We start from the raw sequence: 23,751 nt of genomic DNA, 5'->3' as shown, positions 1-23,751 counted from the left end.
ATCAAATGATGAATGTGAAGGGGAGAGAGAAGCATGGGAAGATTTATATGCTGAAAGCTTATATACTGAAACAATGCTATGTAAGTTTATATAAGACTTAAATGTTAAAACTGAGTTAGAGAATTATAATGACCAAGGGAGAGCACCAAAAAAAAAGACAGGAGAATGTACCTACTTTTATTCTTTGTGGAGAGAGGAAAATGTGAGTATGGAATTCTGCATATAATTTTGATATTTTATTTAAATTTTGCAGAACTGCTTTTCCCCTCCTCTTTTTTATTTGGGGGAAAGGAAGCAGATGAGGGATATTAAGGAATAAAAGTAAAGCTATTAACAAAAGTTTTTTTTTAATTAATGAAATTCTAAAGACAAAAGGAAAATAGTTCTGATAAGGAAAAAAAGGCGGAGTGGTCTAAAGATAGCATACACACATGCACAAGGAATACACCAGCCACAGAAGATAAAAGAAAACCTTCCACATCTCTGGCACATAATTTGTAAGACTGTAGGTGTTTTCATGTTGTCTGCCCCATTAGCATGTGAACTCCTTGAGGGAAGGGACTACATTTTTTCTTTCTCTATATCTTCAGTGCTTAGCACAGTGCCTCATAAATAGTAAGAAATTAAGAAATGTTTATGACTGATAGTGGGACAAGTAATTGAGGATGAATATAAAAGCATGGCTAATTCTTAGTGAAATAATGTGAAGCATAATAAAGCTCAGAATCAGCTAAAATGGGCAAGCAAAGTTAAGGATAAAAAAAAGTTACTTTTTGTTTTTTTGTAAGTTTTTTCCCAGGGGAATAATCGGAAGGTCAAAGAAGGGAAAGGATCATTGTCCAGATTGGATGTAACCATAACAGGTGATGATAGAGAAAAGACAGAATTCTTATTTTGAATCTCTTTTCTCTAGCAAAGAAAATGATTTTTGGATTAAAAATGTCAAAATAAAGATAATGAATAAGGAATTGATACCAAACATAAGGAAGTTGAAATATTGTACCTAGCTTGATGAGTTCAAGTCACCTGGCCCAGATGAACTTGCATCCTTGGGTACTGAAGAAATCTGAATATGTGAGTGCTGAACCACTGTCTCCACTCCCTCCTAAAGAATGGGAGAAGTATCAGAAGACTGGAGGAAAAACAAAGGATTTACTGATTCTCAAAAAAGGGATGAAAATAAGCATGCATACTATTTGTTAATAAGCTTGACTTCAATTACTGACAAAAATCTAGAATGTATAATTAAAAGGATGGCTAGTAAATATTGAGAAAACTTTAGAATAGTAGTTTAGAATAGGGTTTCATCAAGAAAAGGTCATACCAGATCAAACTCATTTGCTTTTCTTACAATTCCATACTGGTAGATTTCTATATGGTTTACATATATTTTAGCACATAAACTGAATAAATTCCTCATGATATTTTCTTGGAAAGGATATAAAAGTGGGAATTAAACAATAGTACAATTAAGTCAATACAAAACTGATTGGATGGCCGGACCCCAAAAATAGCCATTGGTGGTTCAACTTGGAAAGAGGTTCTGCAGGAATCTATGGCTGGCCATGGGTTGTTTCACATTAGTATCAATGACTTGGATAAAGGCAGAAATGGAATGCTTATCAAATCTGCACATGCCACTAAGAAGTTTAAAGCACTCTCTCTCTCTCTCTCTCTCTCTCTCTCTCTCTCTCTCCCCCCCCCCCCAGTTCTTCATTAATACCTACCTAATGTATTTCCCACTATAACAGTCCAAAGGCTTCTTAAAATTCACATGTCTAGGGGGTGGCTAGGTGATGCAGTAAACAGATCACCAACCCTGGAGTCAGGAGGACTGGAGTTAAAATTTGGCCTCAGACACTTAACACTTACTAGCCCTGTGACCTTGGGCAAGTCACTTAACCCCAATTACCCTGCCTTCCTCCCTCCAAAAAATTACATGTCTATAACAGCATTAATGAATGATCTTTCCTCAAAAATACACACCCCTTTCTAACTTCACTATTTCTACCAAGGGCATCACCATCCTTTCATCTGACAAGGTCTGAAATTTCAGAATCACCTTCAACTTTTGTCTCTCCTTGATCCTCTATATCCAATTTGTTTCCAAGGAAACCTTTTTGATTCTAGCTCCACAACACCTTTCACACCCATCCCCTCTTCCTCTACTCACATAGCAACCTCTCTAGTTCCAATCTTGATTGGCTCTCACCTGGACTATTGCAACAGTTCTTCATTGGTCTCCCTGTTTCAAGTCTCTTTCCTTTCTAATGTATCATTTACACAGCTCAAGAATTGCCAATGAGATACAACACGAACTCCTCTGCTTGGCATTCACATTTTGCATTCAGCCTACAGTCCACTATTTTTACCTACCACTCCCCTTCATATTCTACATTCTAGCCAAAACGGTCTACTTCCTGTTCAGTATACACAACATGCTAGCTCCAATTTCTGTGCCTTTGGACAGATTTTTCCTCCATGCCCAAGATGTACTTTCTCCTAATTTCTTCCTCTTGGAATAAAACAAAAAGGATCTAAAGAGGAAGAAATTGGTCTTATTTGTCTCAGGAAGTCTAAAAGAAAAGAGCATCACCCAGAGAAAGACCACTGAACAATGGGGGAAAATATGAATATTTTCCTATAGAGAAAGCTGGACACAGAAGAAGTGATATTGTGGATCCACAAGTGTTATCAAGTGAAAGATTCATCCAGTAATGATCAGAAGAAATGAGTGAGGAGTAGTTGGTGATTCCCTCATAAGGTATATAGTAGCAGCTGTTTATCTACATGATAATAAAAAAAGAAAGGTACACTGTCTTCTGAGGACATGGAACCATGTACCTGTGAAGTGACAATCTCCAAGGGCTTGCTAAAACAGATGACTAAGGCTTACTTCTATTCTTGCACACAAACTTGCACACCGAGCAGGCTGCTGCCTTAAGATATTTAACTGCATTTCTATTTTTTTTTTTTATTAAGCAATTGGGGTTAAGTAACTTGCTCAAGGTTACCCGGCCAGGTGTTTCTGGGTGGGTGCTAAGTGTCTGTGCCTGGATTCAATCCCAGGTCATCCTGACACTGGGGCCGGTGCTCTTACTTGCTGTGCTACCTGGCTGTCCCTATTTAACTGCATTTCTAAAGCTTATGAAGGTTGAGTAAGACCTTAGGATCACATGTGGCGATTTCATTTTCTAACTGAAGACGAGATCCAAAAGAGGAAGAGAGATGTAGGCAATGAATACCAGGCTAAGAAAATTATATCTAAAAACAAGTTGAAAATATACTCTGTCCCCTAATAGACTGAATGTGGTCACATGGAGCCTGTGGTGGGAGGCTTGTTTTTCAGGAATGCCCACACCTTGTTACTTTGTGATTGGGCCATGGGTCAAGAGGGTTGTGACGTTCTCTGATCCAGGAGAAGGCTATATATACTCTGATGTGAGGTTTTGCTTAGGGGCTCACTTTGGGAAGAGCTGTGTGATTTGGCCAGATGAGACTCTGGGCAGCCCTTAAGCCCTCCGGCTTTGAAAACCCAATGTTGGTGCTTCCCTCTCTGGTATCTAACTAGGTATGGATGTAATGGTCAGACAGATGGAAGCTCTGACTGCTGAATTGTTATTTTCTGTTGTAACTTCTGTTTGTATTCTCTGAAGTTCAGGATGCTGACTTTTCCCCCTGAACTAGGTAAATGATATATGTTTGATTGATTAAAGTAAGATTGTTAACCCATTTTGAGTTGCTTTCCTTTAGAAAAGCAGATCTAAGACCCTGTGCTAGCAGCTATCCTGGGTATGCTAGGGTGCTTGCTGCTACATCGGCCCAGACTACTTGCCCACTCCCAGATCCCTCCCACAGTCTTTCTCTATATAAAATCCATCTTGCCTCCATGAAGATGTTCAGATTCATCCTGGCCTGCTTGTGTCATAAATACTCAGATTTCTTAAGAGTCTACTCAACATGGTGGATCTTTAATAAACTTTGTTTTACTTTGGCTGAAAAAAGGCTTGGGTTGAATTCATTTGGGCAGGACCTGGTGTGTTGCTATTTTGGGGTCCTAACACCCCTAAACCTCAACAATGCCACAACTTGTTCAGTCATTCCCTTATTGATGACCTTCCCCTCACTTTCCAATTCTTGGGCAAGTCATTTAAACTCTTCTCTGAGCTACTATTGGGCCATGTGAATAAGGTAGAGACTAGATATTTTCTCTGATCCTCCCAATCACTCCAAAACAGAAATTATATATAAAAATTAAAGAACTTTAGCTAGCTCTACTGTCTTAGATAACTATAATACAAAAGAAGGTTTAAAAACAACAACACTGATGCTTACTGACCCTGAGCTGACTCAGTACCTCTCTCCCATGAACCACATTACCAGTAGCAAGTGTGTACTAACAGGCCCAAAGATAATTCCAGACTTATACCAAAACCCAACCCCACAACTCAGTTCCCCCACCTCTCTACAGTACTAAGAAGTATCTACTCCAAGCTGTGAAAGACAGCTAGGCAGCCCCAGACTCCTAGGTGCAAAAGCCTGCCAGAGGATACAACCTGGTAGCACCAGTATGGTAAAGCTCTGAACTGTGGGTGCCAGGCCAAAGAACTAAGGAACAGAGAGAGCAAAACAGGATACCCAGGCAGAACACCATGTGTAAAGGGGTTAGTGGGAGGAAATAAGAATGCTCTACAGCACTCCATTAAACCTGAGGAAAAGGCCACAGCAAGCTGCTGGGTCACCCAAAAGTCAGTTGGGGCAGAGACCTAGGAAAGGAACCTAGAATTGCCCAAAAGTAGGAGGAGGTTGAGAAACTTTGAGATCCAGTCCCCAGGGAAACCACAATTAGAGGAGAGGGAGGGCAGAAAGTGAGCAAGGGGTTGGCGAGGAGGGGAGAGAGAGACCAAAATTACCAAACATTTTGGGAAGAAAACTCAAAGACCTTGAACATAAGCATAAATTAAAAAGAAAAAAACAGTAACAACAGAAGGAAATGTGGCCTCCAGATCAAGTAAATATGTTTAGGCATCAATGAACAAATAATACAAAACACAGAAAAATAATCCAACACTTGATGAGACAGAAAATAAAATGGAACTACAACAATACTCTCTGGAGGAATGAGAATTATGAGGGCAGCATTTATGACCTCTACAGCAAAAATAATGGTCAGAATAGAAAAACTGGAATCTGTAACGGGAAACATCACCAAACATCACCAAAAAACCCCAAAACAAAACAAAAAAGAGAACAAGAGTTTAAGAATACACATATAGCAAAATGAAGGATAATGGGGGGGGGGGCGGGAAAGAAGGAGCAAAAAACAAAAATATTAAAGGAAAATATGCTCACTATGCAAGCCAAAAACACTGATCTCAATGTCAGGATGGGTAAAGTCAACATAAGGTCCATAGGTCTCTAACAGAGTAACATGGTAGGAAAAAAAATCTTATCATAATAAAGGAAACGATAGAAGGGAACTGCCAAGAATTTCTGAACATAGAAAATGAAATACCAATTAAAAGAATTCACATATTGCCTCTAAAAAAATCAAAGCAACCCAAGGCCACAAAATCTAAAACATAGTGGTTAAATTTAACAATTCAATTGAGAAACAAATTCTACAAGTGATCAGGAGAAAGACCTTCAACCAAAATGGAAAGGACATTTGAATAATGCAAGATTATTCTGCACCCACTAGAAAATATAAAAGGGAATGGAATAATGTATTCCAAGGAGCAATGGAACACAGGATGCAGTCCAGGGTGATTTACCCTGCAAATGTGAGCTTAACCATACATAACAAAAGACGGACATTAAGTAATAAAGAAGAGTTTGAAATATTTTTAGAAAGAAAACCAGAACTGAAGAGATTGTTTCTTGAAAAAGAGAAATGTGGGAGAAGTGAATAAATACATCAGGCAAGGGCAGTAACAGCAACAGATTGACAAAAGAGAGACCAGCAAAATACTTCTTTCCAAATATACACAAGGAGACAGACATAAAGGTAGAAATGTGGTAAAAAAAAAAAATAACAGTGAAGAGCTAGACAGGTGGTATGACGGACAGAACCTGATGACTTCCTACCTACAAAGGAATCACATTTTGTTTTCCATAGGACTACATTATAACATGAAGACAGTACACAAAAGGTGGGGAGGTGAGCAGGGGAAAGAAGAGTGTGTCATGTGCCAGAGTCAAATCAAGGACTAGCAATGAGGGAAAGGTAACCTCTTTGATCTCAAAAAGGGAAGAATTATAGGGAAGTAGGTGAGGAGGAGTTGGGAATGACTGAAAAAAAGAGGCAAAGGGGAGAGTACTTAGTTTGGAGATGGGAAGTTTCCTGTAAGTGAAGAGAAAATGTCTGTGAAAGGAGATGGGGAACTTAAATTGGGTGTGGCCCGAGGGATCTGAGGCCTGAAAAATCTACTTGTTGTATGTGTGGGTTCGGTGAGTTGGAAATCCTGGGAACAACTGGGCACCTGTGGGAATGGGAAAGCATGGAGCCCGGGAGTAAATTTCAAGGGAAATGTGGAAAAAAGTTCCCTGGGAGACAATGTAGATCAGTGGTGGGCTGCATAATCAGGGATGTGGTACAGGAGGTGATGGAATACTATTGTGGTTTAAGAAATGACAAGTAAGATTCCTTCAGAAAAACTTGGAAAAATGTACACAAACTGATGCAAAGTAGAGTAGAACCAAGAGGATACTGTACACAGTAACAGCAATATTATACCATGATCAACTGTGAATGGCTTAACTATTCTCAGCAATACAATGCAATTATTTAAAACAATTCTGAAAAACTTATGATGAAAAATGCTATCCACTTCCAGAGAAAGAATTGATGGAGTCTGAATGCAGATCAAAGCATACTTTAAAAAAAGAAAAAAAACTGGGGTGGCCAGGTGGCTCAGAGAGTAAGGGCACCGGCCCCAGTGTTGGGATGACCTGGGGATCGAATCCGGGCTCTGATACTTAGCACCACACCCAGAAATAACTGGCCATGTAACCTTGAGCAAGTTACTTAACCCCAATTGCTTAAAAAAAAAAAAAAAACAACTTTCTTTACTCTTCTTTTTTTTTCTTTTACAACACGACTAATATGGAAACATTTTACATGATTGCACCTGTATAACCTATATCAAATTGCTTGCCCTCGAGAGGTTGGGGGAGAAAAAGAGAATTTGGAACTCAAATTTTTTTTTAAAAGTTAAAATTTGTTTTTACATGTAATTGGGGGACAGGGGAAGGAGAGAAAATCAAAACAGTAAAATAGTAAATGAGTAAGGTGAACTCACAGCAAAACCAGAGAAATAAAAGAATAATCATCATAGTTATCTATCTGGTTTTCTTAGAATTTGGGTATTTTGTTTATGAACATATTCCTCAGTTTCTTTCGTGTTATCAGTTTTGTTAGCATTTAACTGGGCATAATATGTTCTGATTATTCACAGAAAAATTTTTATCAAACTTGCAAAGAACAATTAAGTACCAATACTTCACAAATAATTCTCAGAAATTGAGAAAGAAAACACCCTACCAGAATCTTTTCATAAGACAAATTTAGTTTGTAATACCTAAACCTATGAGAGATAAAACAGAGGGGAAAAATTGTAGGCCAACATTAGTAATGAACCCCGAACTTAAAAGTTTTAAAATTCTATCAAACAAATTGCAGCAATTTATAAAGATCCAGTAGGACTCTAATGAAGTGATATGAGAAGACACTCCCAACCTACTTCTCTGTGAAGATGAAGGGTCCACAGTTTCACATTGTACATGCTTTTGGACTTTTTCCATATATCAATCAGTTGTACTGACTTTTTTCCTCTCTAAAAAATATTGTTATATGGAATGGTTCTTTAGAAGGAGTAGAGGGAAGGATATCTGGGGATAACTATGGTGATATAAAAACATTTTAAAAATCAATTCTCTATGCCTCAGTTTCCTTTTCTGTAAAATGAGACTGACTTGGTATCTCTAGGTTTCCTTCTGCCCTAAATTTATGATCCTAAGAACCAGACATACAATGAAAGAAGGAAATTTTTACCTCATATATAACAGAGACTCAGGATAAGACCTATGACTGCAATATACCTCTAGAGGCAGACTTTCTTAAAAAGAACAAAGATCAGTAAAGGGTGGAGTAGAGAAGCATTGTTCATTAAGGAGATATGTTTATATGAGAACACTGAAGAACCAAGTGGGAGGAAAAAGGGGGACTATCACATATATCATTCCCAAAACCCAGTCCCAAGAACCATTCCACATAACAAACAGTATTTTTAGGAAGGAAAAAGAATGTCAGCATAACTGATTAATACATTGATAACGTGCAAAAATTTGTGCAATATGTAACACCTGTGAACCTCCTACCTCTACAACAGGGGCAGGTTGAGGATATCTTCTCTATGTATTCATCTGAGTTCCATTTATCTTTATAAGTTTAATATTTTTATTTTTTGGTGTCATTCTTTCCATTTACATTGTTGTGGTTACTGTATAATTGGGTTTTTTGGCTCAGCTTACTTCATTCTTTATCAGTTTATATAGATCTTTCCATACTTCTCTGTATTTATCACACACATAATTTCTTATAGCATAGTAACATTCCATTACATCCATGTACCACAATTTGTTAAGTTATTTCCCAATAGATGGGCAATCTATTTTGTTTTCAATTTGTAGCTATCACAAAAAGTACTGCTATAAACATTTTGGAACATATGGGAATCTTTTTTCTTATCGAAGTCCAAGAACCGCATCTCTGGTTCAAAGGTCATGGACAATTTGGGTCATTTTATTTGCATGATTCCAAATGGCTTTCCAAAATGGTTATACCATTTCAGAACCCCACCAACAATTTATTAGTGTTCCTATCTTTCCACTATCCCTCCAACATTGAACATTGATATTTTTTAATCATTTTTGCCAATTTGCAGGGTGTGAGGTGAAACTTCAAGCTATTTTGATTTTTATTTCTGTTTCCAAGTGATTTGGAGAATGTTTTCATGTAGTTGTTGATTTTTTTTTTAACTGTCCCATTTAGAAGATGCTATAGGTCTAGTTTCTCCAGAAATCTGTTCAACACTGATAGAAGGCTACTGAAGTCTCCTGTCACTACTGTATTAATCTATGTCAAGGGTGGGGATTCTGTGGCCTCAAGGTCACATGTGGCCTTTGAGGTCCTGGGGTGTGACCTTTTGACAGAGTCCAAGTTTTATAGAACAAATCCTTTTATTAAGGGGATTTATTCTGTGAAGTTTGGATTCAGTCAAACAGCAGCATTTGTGGACCTAGAGGGCCACATGTGGCCTTAAGGCCACCGGTTCCCCACTCCTGCAAGTCTTCTTGACACTTAGATAATGTTCCCTTTATGAATTTGATGCCAAGGTCTTTGGAGCAGAAAGATTTCTTTACTGATAACTAGTTTGCTATGTTTCCTTTCAGACTAATACAGTGTCCTTGTTTATCCTCTTTTTTTTTTAATGCTTGTGTTTGCTTTGTCTGACAACATAATGGCAACTCTTGCTTTTTTGGGGATTTACTTGACGCATAGTATATTTTTTCCCCATTCTTTTACTTTTATTTTGTGTATGTCTTTGTTTTTTAAATGTGTTTCTTGTAAGCAACAGAATGTAGGATTTTGTTTTCTTACCCAATTTGTCACTCTTTTTCATTTTATCGACTTGTTTAATCCTTTAACATTTAAAGTTATAAGTCAATTTTTATTTCCTTCATCTGTCTCTAGAATTAGGTTTCTTTTCAAGTTCATTTCCCCCCCTCTTCTGCAATAAACAAAGCATAGTATAATGTTCCTTCATCTTTTTTTAAGGTGACCCTGTTCCCACTGGTTATCCTTCCTTCATGCTTGACCTCCCCCCCTTACCTTTTTTTCTTTTTGGAGGGGGGAAGGCAGGATAATTGGGGTTAAGTGACTTGGCCGAGGTCACATGACTAATAAGTGTTGAATGTCTGGAGACAGATTTGAACTCAGATCCTCCTGACTCCATGGCCGGTGCTCTACTCACTGAACCACCTAGCTGCCCCCCTTACCTTTTTAAAAGCTTTTTCCCTTTAGTATTTTTATTCTTTTCTGTCTCCTGCCTTTACCTGGTTATGTATTTCTTTCCCCTCTTTTTTTCTTTTAGTCAAGGACATTTCCTTTTCTTCTCCTTTCCTTCAAATAGCTCTGTTCATTAGCTCTTTAACTTTCATTTTTGTGTCCCTTTCCAAAAAAGATTTCTCTCAATCTCTTCATTACCCATCCCTTCTTTTTGTCTACTCTAGACCCTCATTCTCTGATTCATGACCTCTGTAATCATCTGGTCTCTCTCTTTTCTCTCTATTTTTTCATACAGTCACAGCTTCCAAGGTAACCACTGTAAGCTCTCCCCTCTAGGTGGTTTCTGCCACTGCCTTGTAAGGCTTACCCCCAAAGGATTCTCCTTATCCATTGTGCCCCACTCTCAGAAAAATATCAATTATTGCAGGAGTCAGAGAGGATGCTGCTTCCTGGTAGGATCCCTTCCCTACCACTCACTGATCTATATCCTCTCTTGTTGGTCATTTTAAAAATATTTGTCTGTGTCTATGCTCTTTCACTTCTCCAGGGACCAGGTACCCACAGGGGTTCCAAATTCCTGCCTCCCAAGGACAAGTAGCCTTTTCAAGAATCAAATTCCCCACTTCATACATACCTTTAATGACTCTAAAATACAGTTATCATTCAGGATAGCATGAACAATATCTTTGTTTTGGTGGACTAGATGCTTTCTCTGATACCTACTACTTCTTAAACCTCTTCAAAACAGAAATTATATTCCAAAGAAAAAACACTGTTTCCATGGTCTAAGACACTCAGAATCCAAAAGAAGTTTTTGCTTTTTAAAAAAATCTCCCCAAACCCAGGAACTGATGGTCACTGACCCTGAGCTCACTCAGTATCCCTCCTCCACCTCGAATACTACTGGCAGTGTGACTGTATAAGGAGAAACAAGAACACAACATAGGCATACAACAAAACCCACTCCTCCACCCCAGTCCCTCCTCCTTTTTTCCAGTGACATGGAGACCCTGGCTCCAGGATATGGAAGTTTAACCTGGGCTGGATAGACAGCTTGGCCATAACTCTTCAGAAAAAAAAAAAATATGCCTGCTAGGGGCTATAACCCAGAAGCACCAGCAAGGCAAAAGCACTGAACTTAGAGCACTAAAGAAAATACTCTAAACTGTGGGTGACAGGCCAAAGAACTAAGTAACAGAAGGATTGGGACAGGTGACCAGGAAAGAACACCAAGCATGAAGAGGGTTGTGCAGCATTCCACCAAGCCAAAGGGAAAGAACACAGCACCCACCTCGAATCAATTCTTACTACTCAAAAGTCAGCTGTAGCAGGGATCTAGGCTGGTGAACCATAGATTTCCCAGTGTAGGAACAGGCTGGGACCCTTTGAGATCTACTTCTCAATAGAGCAGGGAAGGGAGGGTTTATACAATTAGATGGGAAGGAGTCAGGAAATTAGTGATAAATTAAACAATGTGGGGGAGAGAGACTGAAAGTATCAAAGATTTCAGGATGAAGAAATCTCAAAGACCTTGAACATAAGCAGATACATCAACAGGAAAAAATAGTAACAAGGAGAAGGAAATATGGCCTCCAGATCTAGCATACAATTTCAGGTATCTATGAACAAATACCGCATAACAAAGGAAAGTGATCCAACACTAGAAAAGGAGTACCCTGTGGAATCTGAGGAGAACATGGAACCACAACACTCTTCCCGAGTAGTTTATAAGAAAGCAGAATTATGAGTTTATGTCCTGCACAGCAAAAATGAGCAGAACAGAAACTTTTGAATCTGCAATGACAAGTTTCACTAAAGAAACAAAAGAAAGAAAAATAGATAGTGAATGCAAATAGAAATAAAGGACAATCGAGAAGAAAAGCAAAAAACAGTAACATTAAAAGAAAATATGCTCAATATGCAAGTGTTTCACAAATAACACAAATAGCACTGGAGCTTCTGGATTCTAGCCTCTAACAGATTCACTCTTGATCTGGTCAGACAGGAAGGACAGGAATGGAGACACAATAAATGGTTAAGTAAGCTTGCTTTATTCTAGCCTACTCTTCTCACAACGGATTACTGATAATGGGAGTACCAACTCCTACAGTGTCCCCTAATCACCCTTCTCACAGGAGCCAGGGAGCTACACCTCCTGTGGGGTCCCCTAAGCCTCAGTGGGGACCAGTTGAGGCAAACACAGATTGCCCACCAAGCCTTAATGGTGGTCGATCAAGGCACACACAGCATTACATTGCCATATTTCCCTGTGGATTCCCCACTCACTGGCCAGTGTCCATTGCTTTATAGGGCAAAAGACAAAAGAAGGCATATTGCCAGCAATAGCCTCACAGGTTAACTTCAGCAATATCATCATTTGGCACATGCACATTAAATATCACATCATATCACTCCTATATCTCACTGTACAAACATAGTGGAGATGTTTACAAGGCATAGTCCTGGGAAATAATATCCAACACCCCAAAACTAGAGATTGTCATGGCCATAGAACCTGGGAAACTAAACTCTAAGAAAGAATAACAAAATCCTCCTTACTTACAGCAAGTAAATCATACTGATCTTGAAGACAGAATGCATAAAGACAACCTTATAGGTCTCCCAGAAGAACATGACAGGGCAAAACACAGAAACAGGAGAACAATTAATACAATGATAGTAATATATTAAAGGCAAACAACTATGAAAGAACTAGGAACTTTTATCAGTGTAATGACCAATCATTATTACAGAGGGCTAGTCATAAACTACCATTCTTTAGATAGAGAGGTGAAGGACTCAAGAGTAGAATGCGACAAATTTGGGAGGGAATGTATTGTGATTGACCATACAGTTTGTGTTTTTCTTTAGTTCTCAAGTTGGGGGATTGGAGTAAGAGTGAAAGAGGGCTGACTGAAAGAAAATATGAAAACAGAAGTACAAATTAAACCTAAAAGGCATCAAATAAAAAGGTATTTTTTTTTAGAGATCAAACAATCATTTATTAAGTGCCTTCTATGTAGGTGTGAAAGACAATGTGGTATAAAAGCTAGAGGGACAAAGACCTCAAAGACCTGTGTTCTAGTCTCATTTTTGACATCCTGGCTGTGGGATTCTGGACAAGTCACTTGGCCTCTTGGTGCTTTTTTCCTGTTGTTTAGTCGTTCATTTGTGTCTTCACACAATACTCTTCATGATCCCATTGACCATAACACACCAATACTATCCGTGAATTTTTTTGGCAAAGATGCTTAAGTGGTTCGCCACAGCTAGTAAGTGTCTGAGGCAGGATTTGAACTGAGTTCTTACTGACTCCAGGTCCAGTGCTCTAACCACTGAGAAACCTAGTTGCTTTCTTGGTGTTCTAGTCAACTATAATTCTTTTTTTTTTTAATACTTTATTAACTTCTGATTTACATCATTCATTTCTGCCAGATTTTGAGTTACAAATTTTCTCCCCTACCCACCACCAAAAATGCAGTCCCACAGGATATTCCCTCCTCCAATCTGCTCTCTCCCATATTTTCTCCCATACCCCTTTGGACTTTTCCAGTGGATCTCTATGCCCCAGTGCCTGTATATCTTATTTCCCAATTACATGTAAAATACTATTAATAATAGTATATATATATATATATATATTGTACATGTGTGGCTAATGCAAAAAAATAACATAGTAGATATATTGTAAAAGACTGACTATATTTCCCTCCCTCCTATCCCACCTCCCACTTGTTCTATTCTCTACTTTGACCCCGTCCCTTTCCAAAAGTGGGTGCTCCCAACTTCCCTCCCCCCCCAGCCTGCCCTCCCTTTCATCATCCCCCCTCTCATCCCCTTCCCCCCTACTATCCTAGGGGGTGAGATACCCTATTTAGTGTGTATTTCATTCCCTCCTCAAGCCAAATTCAATGGGAATAAGGTTGACCCATTCCCTTTTGACTTCCTGTTCTTCCCCTCCATTGTAACCATTTTCCCTTGTCTCTTCTATATGAGATAAGTTTACCCCATTCTGTCTGTCCCCATCTCCTCTCATTATATTCCTCTCTCACCTCTTAATTTCACCTTTTAAGTATCATCCCTTCCTGTTAAACTGGTCCTGTGCCCTCTATCTATGTATACCTGTACACATATATACACACATTCACATATGTATTCATATGCCCATATACCCTCATATATATATACATATATATATATACATATACATATATATATATATATATATTCCCTTCAACTACTGAGAAAAGTTTCATAAGTTACAATTATTGTTTTTCCATGTAGGAATGAATGTTAATAGTTCAACTCTGATAAGTTCCTTATGATTTCTTTTCCCTGTTTACCTTCTCATGCTTCTCTTGCTTCTTGTATATGAATGTCAAATTTTCTATTCAAATCTGTTTTTTTCAGCAAGAATGCTTGAAAGTCCTCTATTCCACTGAATGACCATATTTTCCCCTGAAACATGATACTCAGTTTTGCTGGGTAGGTGACTCTTGGTTTTAATCCCAGCTCCTTGGACCTCCAGAATATCATATTCCAAACCCTTCAATCTCTCAGTGTAGAAGCTGCCAGATCCTGGGTTATCCTGATTGTGTTTCCACAATATTCAAATTGTTTCTTCCTGGCTCCTTGTAATATTCTCTCCTTAATCTGGGAATTCTGGAACCTGGCTATAATATTCCTAGGAGTTTTCTTTTGGGGATTTTTTTCAGGAGGTGATTGGTGGATTCTTTCAACCTCTACTTTGCCCTCTGGTTCTAAAACATCAGGGCAGTTTTCTTTGAGAACTCCCTGGAGGATTATTTCTAGGTTCTTAATTTGATCATGGCTTTCAGGTAGTCCAATAATTTTTAAATTCTCTCTCCTGGATCTATTTTCCAGGTCAGTGGTTTTTCCAATGAGATATTTCACATTGCCTTCTATTCTTTCATTTGTTTGTTTCTGTTTAATAGCATCTTGATTTCTCATAAAGTCATTAGCTTCCATTTGCTCCAATCTAATTCTGAAGCAATTATTCTCTTCAGTGAGCTTTTGAGATTCTTTTTCCATCTGGCAAATTCAGCTTTTTAAGGCATTCTTCTCCTCATTGCCTTTTTGAACCTCTTTTGCCATTTGAGTTAGTCTATATTTTAAGGCAGTATTTTCCTCAGTCAGGCTGTTGATTCTCATTTCCTAATTTTCTTGCATTGTTCTCATTTCTCTTCCCAATTTTTCCTCCACTTCTCTTATCTGCTTCTTAAGGTCCTCTATGGCCTGTAACCAGCTCATATTTTCCTTTGAAGCTTTTGGTGCAGGAGTTCTGGTTTCACTGTCTTCCTCCTGTTCCATGCTTTGATCCTTTTTGTCCCCAAAATAAGAGTCTAATGTTGGATTCTTCTGTTTGCTTTGTTTCCTTTGCCTGGTCATGTTGCCCCTCAGTCACTTGACCCCTGGGCTTTTTGCCACAGTAGGACTCTGCCACCAGACAGGGGAGCTTTCGTCCCAAATGCTGGGGTTTTCTCAGCTGCCAGAGGTATTAGATGGGTGCCCTCTCTGAGGTCTCCACACACTCTGGCAGGCTGAACACACACCCCAGGACCTCCACCCTAGACTGCAATCCAGATCCAAGTAGCTTAAAGTAAGAGCAATTACCCCTCAGACTGGTGTTTGGTCCCCCTACACAATGCAAGCCAGGAGCTGAAGCTGCCACGTGGCGCTGGCTGGCGCACTCCCTCTTACTGGGTCCCAAAGTCCAGACTGCACTGACCTCTCACTTTGTTCTTCTCATCTATGTGTTGACAAATCTGGAAACGTCCACAGCTGCTGCTCATCTGGGGTCCCTTCAGCCAGCAGCTGGTCAGGCCCACCCTGGGGCTAAAGCCTCAGCGTAGGGCTGGGCTTGGCTCCCAGAGCTCTATGCTGGCCGATTCCTGCTGGCTGATTCCTGCCGGCCTGCCGGGCTGTCCTCAGCGGGAGGTTAGCTTCTCTGTGTCATTTTGAGGTTTCTGCAGCTCCAAAGTTTGTTTAGAGTCCCCTTTTTTATATGGATTGGGGAAGGTGGAAGCTGGAGCTCAGTAGAGGTCCTGCTTCTACTCCACCATCTTGATTCCGCCCTCAAAAAGGCAATATTGACAGTGTAATTTTTTTACTACTGAATTTCAGCTAACCAAAAATTATTAAACAGCTAACAATGTCATGTTGTCATTCTTCTTTCTGAATTGAAATCTTATAGGACAAAAAAAACCCCACTCATTTATTATCAATTCAAGTTTTTCTGAATTCCGTTTCCAGTTCAATCTTGAAAATTTATCCTCAAAATTCAAAATTAAGTTTGGCTGGCTATCTGCTTTTCTCTGACCATTTTGGGTATAGTACTACTAATCCTTTAGAGAACAATTTTTTTTCTCATTGCAAAGTTAGGAAAAACATGAGCAGAAGGCTTTCATTGTATCTAGATGAAGAAATAATTGGGCACTGAGTTCATTTTGAGTCCCATTATTCTCAGTGCAATTCTATTTAAAACATTTCAAGAAAAAAAAAGCTGATGGATAGAAGATGAAAATGGTACCCATGGAGATGTAGAGACACTGATCTCTAGCTTCCTTATTCCTTTTTCAAGGCAGAAAGACTTGATTAAAAGTTAATAATGATTCTTAGTCATCCATTATAAATACCATATCCTCAAAGAAACACTCACACATATAAAGCCCATAATATTTCAGAAACAAGAATAAAAAGTAAATTCTACCTGACAATATTAATTTATTGAATTTTTAGAACACTGTCAAATTCACATTTTCTTTTACCTCACATATCTCATCCTGTGTTCCTATTCTGTTCCTTTTTCAAGCAAAATAATTTTGCTATAAGTATAATGTATAAAATTTAAACATCCCTAAAATGTTTCTTTTTGTGCATCTTCATTAACACAAATTAAATTCAACTGCTGTTTCTGTCATTAAAGTGTCAATAATATTATTTTGTCATAGATTTCTACATTTAGTCAAAACATTTATTGAAGGTTTATAATCTAGACCAGGTCTAAGCTAGGCCCAACTAATGATTCCAGGTTAAGATGCAATTAAACACTCGTGGAACAGAAAAAAAAATGCAATTAAAATCATGTATTGTAATGAAAAGAAGACCCTTCAAAGTTAAATCCTTCTATAGTCATCAAGTCAGGGACTCCAGAAAGTAATCTACAGACTAGTTCAGGAATAACCCTCTCACAATTGCTTATGCCAAGGGTATTATATCTCAAGAAATCTCAGTCAAAAGGGTCTTCCCACCACTTAAAGAAATAACCCAGCATGTATGCAATGACTTGGAGAGTAAAGTGCTGGATAGACCCACGAGGAGGAGAAAGTAGGGATGAAAGGGAAAGGAGGCAGAGGGGTTCCAGAAACAGTTTATTTATTTTATGAAGATGCATACACATCCCATCTTCAAAGAGTAGCTTGGTCGCTCCTCCCGAGCAACAGCCTTCCAGTTGAAGCTGCTACCAAATTCTACTCCTTGAAATTAAATTCAAAACCTTGCAAGGGGCCCTTGAACCACAAAGACAATCTTAAAAGAATCCTAGCAACTAGAGAAGGAGCTTAATATATATAATATAAACATATAATACGATAGTCAACAATCTTGATTTCATCTTAAATTTTTTTTTCCTTTTCTCCCTCCTTCCATCTGCCTCTCACTAGGACCTGGCTATTTCCTGATGATACTGACTCTCTGGCCTCTCTTCCTAGAGCACTGGATGCACTTTCATTCATTCCTTCCAACTCACTGGTCAAGTTGGTGTAATGGGAATGCAAATTTGGAAGATCTTCCCTGCCCCTAGGCTAAAGTGCACCAGAAGCCTGGGGAGGGAGGCTTGTTTTTCAGTAGATACTTTTTGATTGGCCAGTGGGTCAATAAGGTTGTTACATTCTCTGAGCCAGGAGAAGGCTATATAAGCCCTGATGTGTAGCTTTGTTTGGGGACTCACTTTGAGAAGTGTTCTGTGATTTGATCTGAATTCTGGGAAGCCGTTGTTGAGAGTCCCCTGGCTTTGAAAAACCCAGATGTGGAAACCCAGATGTTGACTGGGTATGGATGTAATGGTTGGACAGTTTGGAAATCTGTCTACTTGATCTGTTTCTGTCTTGATAATTCTGCCTGTATGCTTTGAAGTTCGGGGTGCTGACCTTTTTCCCCTGAACAAGGTAAACGATATATGTCTGATTGATTAAAGTAAGCTTGTTAACCCATTTTGAGTTGCTTTCCTTTAACAAAGCAGATCCAAGAACCTGTGGTAGCTGCAAACCCTGAGGACGCTTGGGGTGCTTGCTGCTACAGTTGGGAAGGTTGGCATAATCCTTGCTCCCTATTGTCACTTGCAGGTTATCCTGCTGCCATCATTTATAGTAACCTTCTTCCTTAGAGTTTTTTTTTTCAAATTTACCACCCAGTGAAAATTTTGATAGTTGCTGTGTACCAATCTCAACAGCATTCCTCTTCTTTCCTCACTGAAATCACTGCCCAGCTCCCAGTGTTTTTCTCCTGCTCAAATCACACTCTCATATGGAGAGATTTCAACATACATATTGATGTTTTCACAAACTCTTATCTCACAGTTCCTCAACTTACTCATTTCACATGAACTATTCACCTACTCTTTATCAACATGCAAAGATGAACATACACTTGATCTTATCACCACTTACAACTCACCACTTACAAATTCTAGTATCTGATAAAAATTTGTCATTCCACCTCTTCTTCTCCCTTCCAACCCAAAGCTCTGTTCTTTGTCCACACTATGACCTTCAACTTCTCTATCTCTCAGCTCTTTCCCAGACCAATCCTACCACTCTGTCTTCCTTTACCCATCTTGACACCTTGATGAATCAATTCAACTTTATATTCCTATAGAGTTGTCTCTATACGTACAAATATAAATATAGAATATGAAGACAGGTAAGAGCAACTAGGGGGTACAGTAGATAGAGTGCCAGGCCTGGAGTCCAGAAAGCTCATCTTCCTGAGTTCAGATCTGGCCTCAGACATTTACTAGCTGTTTGAAATAGGCAAGTTACTTAACTCTGCTTCCCCATCATTAAAAAGCAATCCCCTCAATACAACAGTTATTTTTCTTGCTGCCCCCAAACGCTTTTATTTAACATTTTTTTAAAATTTAGAGTCCCAAATTCTTTCCATCCCTCTATTTCCTCTCCCACCCAATGAGGAGGCAAAAAACACGATACCCTTTATACACATGAAGCAATGAAAAACATATTTCCATATTAGGCATGCTACAAAAAAAAGGCAAGAAAAATAAAGTAAAAAAATATGTTTTGATTTACACTCAGAGTTCATCAGTTCTATGATTATAGATAGCATTTTTTCATCATGAGTCCTTTGGAATTGTTATGGATCATTGTATTGATCAGAGTAGCTAAGTCTCATAACTGATTATCATTACCATATTACTGTTATGATGTTCTCCTGGCTCTGCTCACTTTGCTTTGCATCAGTTTTAATAAATCATCTGGGGTTTTTCTGAAACCCTGGCCTGAACGCTTTTTAAAGAAAGGGTTAACCAAACCATCTAAGAGAAAAAAAGCCTACAAGTTAAAAGGGATCTGATCCTTTGCCCCTAGTTTTACAAAACCTTCTGGCAGGGCAGAAACCTCAGAGGTATAGGTGATCCATAACCAAGGATGGAATAAGATCAGTCAAGTCAGCCTGTACTATTTATCCAGAGATTGTCTATCTTCACCACATAAGTCGGCTTGGCTTGAAGGCTGGATTTTAAAAAAACTGTGGAGTGGAGATCTTCTATACTACCCTATTCTCCTTTCTTGAGATAATACTGATTTATCAAAGAGAGCCTACAGTAGATTGGACATCCAGTACTGACAATCAGGGGCATTATGACAAACTTATTTTTCCTTTAAAAAGTTTGTTTTAAGCAGCTCTTTTTGTGCTGGCTAAGAATTGGAAATCAATGCGATGCTATAGAGGCAACCACATTGGCATACCCAGGTTGGCTGATAGCACAGGTTCTTATATCTGCTTTACTAGGAAAGAGAGCTAGCTGTTCAAGGGATGAACAATATTTTTTTTTGTGGTTAACAAGCTTACTTTAATCAGTCAAATATGTATCGTTTACCTAGTTCAGGGGAAAAAGGTCAGCACCCCGAACTTCAGAGTATACAGACAGAATTATCAAGACAGAGAAACAAATCAAGTAGACAGGTTTCCAAACTGTCCAACCATTATATCCATACCAAATCAACATCTGGGTTTTTCAAAGCCAGGGGGCTCTCAACAACGGCTTCCCAGAGTCTTATCTGATCAAATCACAGAACACTTCTCAAAGTGAGCCCCCAACAACATTTTTTTAATTACATTCATTAGTTCAGGGGAAAAGCCAGCACCCTGAACTTCAGAGAAAATCCAAATAAAGAAAATACAAGCAGAGAAATAAAGACCAACAGACAAGGCTTCTAACTGTCTGAGAAATTAGCACAGATCAACAGACAGATCCAACTGTCTGACCAAGGCAATACATACATAGTTATCAGAGAGAGAAGCATCAATATCTGGGTTTTTCAAAGCCAGAGTGTTCCTTAACGGCTACTCAGAGTCTCGTTTGGTCAAATCAAAAGAACACTCTTTCAGTGAGTGAGCACCAAAGCAACATGCTAACCTCAGAGTATATATATATATATATATACCCTTTTTAATGCCAGAGGGCATTATAACCTTCAAGATTCAGTGGCTAATTAGAAATTAACAAAAGGAATGAAAGTCTTCCTACAAGCAAGCCTCCCCTAAACAAGCTTCCCTTAATGGGCTCCCTGGTGAGGCCCATTAATGGGCAGGAAAGATCTTAAATCCTATTAACATTACAGACACCCATCAATTGGGGAATGGCTAAACAAGCTGTGGTATATAACTATGATGGAATATTATTGTACTATAAGAAATGACAAGCAGGATGATTTCAGAAAAACCTGGAAACTTGCAAGAACTAATGCAAAGTGAAGTGAACAGAACCAGGAGAACACTGTACATAGTAAAAGTAATATTGTTTGATGAAGAACTGCAAATGACTAAGCTACTCTCAGCGATACAATGATCCAAGACAATTCAAAAGGACTAATAATGAAGCATACTATCTGCCTCCAGAAAAAGAAATCATACTATTTGAGTACAGACTGAAACATGCTATGCTTCACTTTGTTTCATTATTTTTCTTTTATTCGAATCTTTTTACACAAGACTAACATGGAAATGGTTTACATGATTGCTCATGTATAACCTAAATCTGATTGCTTACCATTTCAGAAAGGAGGGAGGAGAAAGAGGAAAGGAGGTATAAAATTTGGAACTCAAAACTTTTAAAAATATTAATAAAATTGTTTTAGAATGTAATTGGGGAAAAATATTTTTAAAAATATAAAAAAGATAAAAAGTCTATTCTAGTGCTATACAATACCAATCACTTGAGGATAGAATGGATGGAAGATGGAATATACAGTGAATATGGGGGCAATAGATTTGTTCTTGAACATTCTTTGCAGCAAAAAGGCTACCGATCACAGACAATGGTACAAAGAAGCTTATAAGGAAGAAGGATGCATTCTGTAAGGATTTTGATAGTGGACTATGCAGCAGCAGACTTAGTTGCAACTGCCATCTTATATTCCAAATAAATATCAACTGCAATGAGGCAAACCTTTTGACCTTCTTTGGAGAAAGAGGGCCAATCTGATCAATTTGCTGGTTAGGGAGAGGTCCAGAAAAACAAGGAATCATCCATACTAGTACTTCAAAGGTAGATGCTTTAATTAGCAAAAGGAGCAGAGGTGAGTGAGCATAAGTAATTACATTGTTCTGGTTAAGAGGATCATAATATCACCCAGTATATTATGGCCCCCCATGTCTAGACCAATAATGGACCAAAACCCCAATTTCTGCTGTTCCTGTAAGATCAGTAACTTGGTTATTCAGTTTGGCAGAGAGCATATGATTTTTCTGATGGGCATTAACATGCCCCATAAACAACTCTATTAAGGTAGGCATGAGCAAAATTCCTGTATTGGTCCTGACTCCCAAATTAGAAAGCCTTTAACTGGTCTTTTCTTTATAGGCCCCAATCACTCAGGCAAACATATAACCATCCCCTAACAATGAATACAAATGAAAATATTGTCTGTTCCATCTCTTAAGACTTTCTCTCACATGCCAAACATGCAACCTGCAGCCTGAGTCAGTAGGAAGACTTGACAGAGCCTTGAATAAAAACCCAAAAGGTCCAGTTATATATAAACAGGCAGAAACATCAGTAAGTTATACCAAACAATATTCCTCCAGAGCTAGGTCCTCATAGGCAAGAGTCTTAGGCTATTAGAGGAGGCAAAACAGCAGGGCTGAGACTAGAAGACTTAGCATCTGGTAACATCATAACCTGTTCATGAAAGGTACTAATGATTGAGATGCCTGAGTGAAAACTATCTTCCTTGTAAATTTTCCATGAAAATGGAAACCACTTATGCCCCCAAAATTCTTATATCACGACACTCATAATGGTCAACTCTTAAGTGAAGCACCCTGCATCATCCGTTAGCCCATACAATAGCCACCCACTTGGTTCCTCCATTCAGCCTAATCTTTATGTACAGTGACCTCTAAGAATATAGGTGCCACAGTATCATAATGATCCAAGAGGAAAGACCAACTGCTCAATAGCTGATTTTAGATCTCCCAAGGCTATCCTATTCTAGTCTCCACCTGAAAGAGACAGACTCCCAAGTAACTCAATAAATGACAGCTTTCAAAATACTTAGGTCAGTAATATGGTTTCTCCAAAACTCAAAGAATCCTCTGGGCTTCCTTTTTAGTCTGCAAGGAAATAAGTATTAACAGCTTATTATGGCCTGGATCCAGAATTATCAAGGTTTACCCATACAGTATATTCCTAAAAACTTAATTAAGCAGACTAGATTCAAATTTTCTTAGGATTGACCGCCCACTCCCTTTCTCTCTTGAGGCATTCTTGGATCTTCCGCCATTTTATACAGCCCTAATCAACATTAGATCCTCAATGTAACAGTGGAAATCAATGCTTGGGGAGAGGGAAAGGGGTTAAGTTAAGCCTGACTAATGATTCAAGCTCAGAGCATTAAAGTACAATAAAATATTTATGAAAGACAAAAAGGTGCAATTAACTAATTTACTAATAATTTATTAACTGGAAATTAAAAGAACATACTTCACAGTTAAATGGCTACAAAATGCTATGACCTTTAAGCCACCAGAAATCAAAAGGACTCCCCTACATGCTACTTCAGTCTTCCTGGGTAGGATATAAAGCACTGAGTAGGGCTGCAAAGGAAAACTGAAGGAAATCTAAAAAGAAGGGAAGGGAATAATATAGCTTTGCAGGGGTTAAAAAAAAAAAGAACAACAACCCTTTTCTCACTGATTACCTTTTAGAAGTCCTATATATTCCGAATAATGTCTTTTACACCATTTCTGAAAATAATTCTCATCAGAGACCAATCCATGAAATGTGTATCATGATAAGATATATATACAAAAAACTACTGTGAAGAGTTCTCTACAAAGTCCTACTCCAATTGTAACTTAGAGGCACCCTTGGGTTTTCCATGCCAGCAAAGCATAAGACCCAAAAGATTAGCAAATTTTTT

The 23,751-nt window shown here is 38.5% G+C and overlaps 1 protein-coding gene across 5 annotated transcripts in view; it reads right to left on the bottom strand.

Moving 5' to 3' along the window:
- Window positions 1-23,751, bottom strand: part of TANC2 (tetratricopeptide repeat, ankyrin repeat and coiled-coil containing 2) — a 576,061-nt gene that overhangs the window by 430,882 nt on the left and 121,428 nt on the right. The window contains exon 3 of one of the 5 annotated variants that reach the window (XM_069076243.1): window positions 1,004-1,105. The exons of the other annotated variants lie outside the window; for them this stretch is intronic. The gene's annotated coding sequence lies outside the window, so the exon portion shown is untranslated. The remainder of the gene's footprint in view (window positions 1-1,003; window positions 1,106-23,751) is intronic. 5 annotated transcript variants of the gene reach the window in all.

This window comes from Petaurus breviceps, unplaced genomic scaffold, assembly GCF_028583685.1.
Source record: "Petaurus breviceps papuanus isolate PSGF00001 unplaced genomic scaffold, PetGlider_PUasm1.0 90925, whole genome shotgun sequence".
Classification (NCBI taxonomy): Eukaryota; Metazoa; Chordata; class Mammalia; order Diprotodontia; family Petauridae; genus Petaurus; species Petaurus breviceps.
Note: the sequence above shows the minus strand (reverse complement) of the source record. Positions and strands in the feature narration are given on the sequence as shown.